Genomic DNA, 2901 nt, shown 5'->3' on the forward strand with positions numbered 1-2901 from the left:
ATTGAGAAAATTCAGAACCATTCTACTTATTTAAAACATGGAAAGATAAAGTTATATTTAACTTTAATAAAAATACAGGACTATGTTGTATTTGTAGAGATAGTATACAGTACTGAGTCTGAGATATTCTCTTAACAGAAATGAAACAAATTACTTCAATTTTTACAATATATTCATGTCTTTCCCACAGGATTGTAGAACATAATTATAGGAGACTCCCCAAATTAATTTTGCCCATTAATAACATAAGTCCCCAGTAAAATATATTATAATATGTGACTTTTGCACTAAATACTTTTTCCCTGTCTTAAATTAAGGTTTAACTATTATAAAAATATTATAGCCTGGCCAGCATGGTCAGTGGTTGAGTGTCAACCTTATGAACCAGAAAGTCATGGTTCTATTTCCAGTCAGGGCACATGCCCAACCTTTGGGCTTAATCCCCAATAGGGGGCATGCAGGAAGCAACCCATCAATGATTCTCTCTCATCATTGATGTTTATATCTCTCTCTCCCTCTCCCTTTCTCTCTTAAATCAATAACAAACATATATATTTTTTAAAAATACTATGATCATAGTTTATATTAAGAGCAAGAAAACATAGACTCCGGTGGAATTATTTGTTGATTTATTGCACAGATTCTAAAATTTTCACAATATTTTTTAAAAAGTGAAATATAAAATTTTATATTTTTATTGCCTAAAAATAACAAACACTAATAATTTGTCCAAGTGATTCTTCTTTTATGATAAAATGCTACCGGCAAAATAAATTCCAAGGAAATCCTTGAATTTAAGGGACTAACTGTATAATTAAACTGATAAGAACAGATACTACACTAGATCTTAGCCAAAAGGCCGAGAAGCAATGTGTATAATTAAATTTAAATATAAAAATATAAACCATAACCTCAAAAAAGTCTAAATTTAGTCATTCAAACACTTAAGTAACTTCCTTCTTTTATTACAAACATTCATTTTACATCCAAAGGAATTGTGCAATCATCCATGTCTTCCTCTAAGAGTCCAAACTTTAGTGAAAAAAATAAATGGAAGCTCCTCTGGTATTTGTCTTTCTCTGCCTGGCTTATTTCACTAAACATAATATCCTCCAGGTCTATCCATGCTGTCACACTTATATGTAGAATCTAGTGAACAAAATAATTTAACAAACAAAATAGAAACAGAAGCATGGATACATAGAACAGAGTGACAACTGTTGAGGGGAGGGGTGTTGAGGTTTGGGTGAATAAGTGGTGAAGGGATTAAGAAAAAAAATGTATACATATAAATATATAGAGAGAGACACAGACAACTGTATGGTGATAGCCAAAGGGACAGGGGATTGCAGGGAGTGGAAGAGGGCGGAGGGGGTAAGTGGGGACGGAAAGAGACTTTACTCTGGGCAATGGGCACACGATGCCTGTGCAGATGATGTTTTGTTGAGTTGTATGCTTGAAACCTGAATGGTTTTGTTAACCCACGTCACCCCAATAAACATAATAAAAATAAATTTAAAAATAAAATTCTAAACTGAAACAATTATCTAATTAATGAAAGGGGAGCTGCAGGAAGTGTGGCTGTGGGTAGGGCTGTGTTCCCTCGCCAGGTGGACAGAGCCAAGGGTTCAACAGGCAGCTGCAATCGCTTTTTCCTCTGGCATCGGTGTGGAAGCATGTGGCTTTCTACCTTATATACATGCAAATTTTATTAGCAGCAGGATGATTTCTCTTTCACTCGGAGGAAGTCATAACATAAGACCCTGCCTGAATACTCCATAGTTTGTTTTGCTTTTCCAAACGGAAAGTGATTACCAGAGCATATTTTTTGAAACCTAACAGGGCACAGCTTGCCCTGTGAAAGGTAGAATTACTTACGGTACCACCTCGAAGTCTCACAGCGGCTAAATTAAAAAGCTGAGGACTAAATACACATGCAAAGTACAGTTACTCATTTGTTGGTCCATGAAATAAAATGAAGCATTGAGTGTGGGTAAAGGAAACAATTATCCTCTTTAGAAGCAGTTCTTATATTTTTCAAGCTTTGCCTCATTTCTCAATTTGCAAATCCAATATAAGACTTATAAATGCATAGAATGGAAAAGTTCTTGAAAATAATGGCTGAAGCAGAGAAGTAGGAAAAACCTTTATGTTAGAAGGGCTAAAGGTTTCCCGGTTGGTTTTCTGTATATGCAAGAAAAATGAAAACTTCCAGAGATGTTTGGGAAGCTAAGCCAATAAGAGACATTGCAGGCAAAGAATGAACAGAGAAATATTTCCTTTACTAACCAGCAATTGTGTATGAATCATATAACAACCTGAATTAGCTGACACATCCCCATAATAAAAATAAATTACTTTTCCAGCTTTTTTGAGGTATGATTGCCAAAAAAAAATTGTGTATATTTAAGTTGTATTACATGATTTTCTGGGTGTTTTTTTTCAAGGTGTGTAATTTAATATGCACTTATAATGAAGTTAACACATTCATTACCTCACATTCATTACCTCACATAGTTTTCCTGTGCATTTGAAGTTAGAATAATGAGATCTACTCTTAGCAAATGTCAAGTATACAAAACAGTATTATTAACTATAATCACTGTGCTCTACACTATATCTCTAAAACTTATTCACTGTATTGATACCATTGTAATAAACACAGTTATGAATAACTGGAAAGGAACAGAGGGAAGGCCAAATATCATGGACATGCCCAGTTAAGTCTGGATGACAGCATAGTTCACCATAGTCAAGATATGGAAACAACCCAAGTGTTTGTTAAAGAAGTTAAAATTGTTTATTCTACCAGTGAGCGATGCCCTGGTAAGAGCAGAGAGGAAAAAACCAGAGCATGGAGGCTAACTCAGGGAGAGAAGCTTTCCCTTTGTCCGTTCTATG

At 34.7% G+C, this 2901-nt stretch overlaps 1 pseudogene; it reads right to left on the minus strand.

The window, feature by feature from the left end:
- Window positions 1–753: 753 nt before the first annotated feature.
- LOC111827619 lies at window positions 754–871 on the minus strand (annotated as a pseudogene).
- Between the last annotated feature and the right edge of the window lie 2030 nt (window positions 872–2901).

This window comes from Myotis lucifugus, unplaced genomic scaffold (assembly GCF_000147115.1).
Source record: "Myotis lucifugus unplaced genomic scaffold, Myoluc2.0 scaffold_193, whole genome shotgun sequence".
Taxonomy (NCBI): Eukaryota; Metazoa; Chordata; class Mammalia; order Chiroptera; family Vespertilionidae; genus Myotis; species Myotis lucifugus.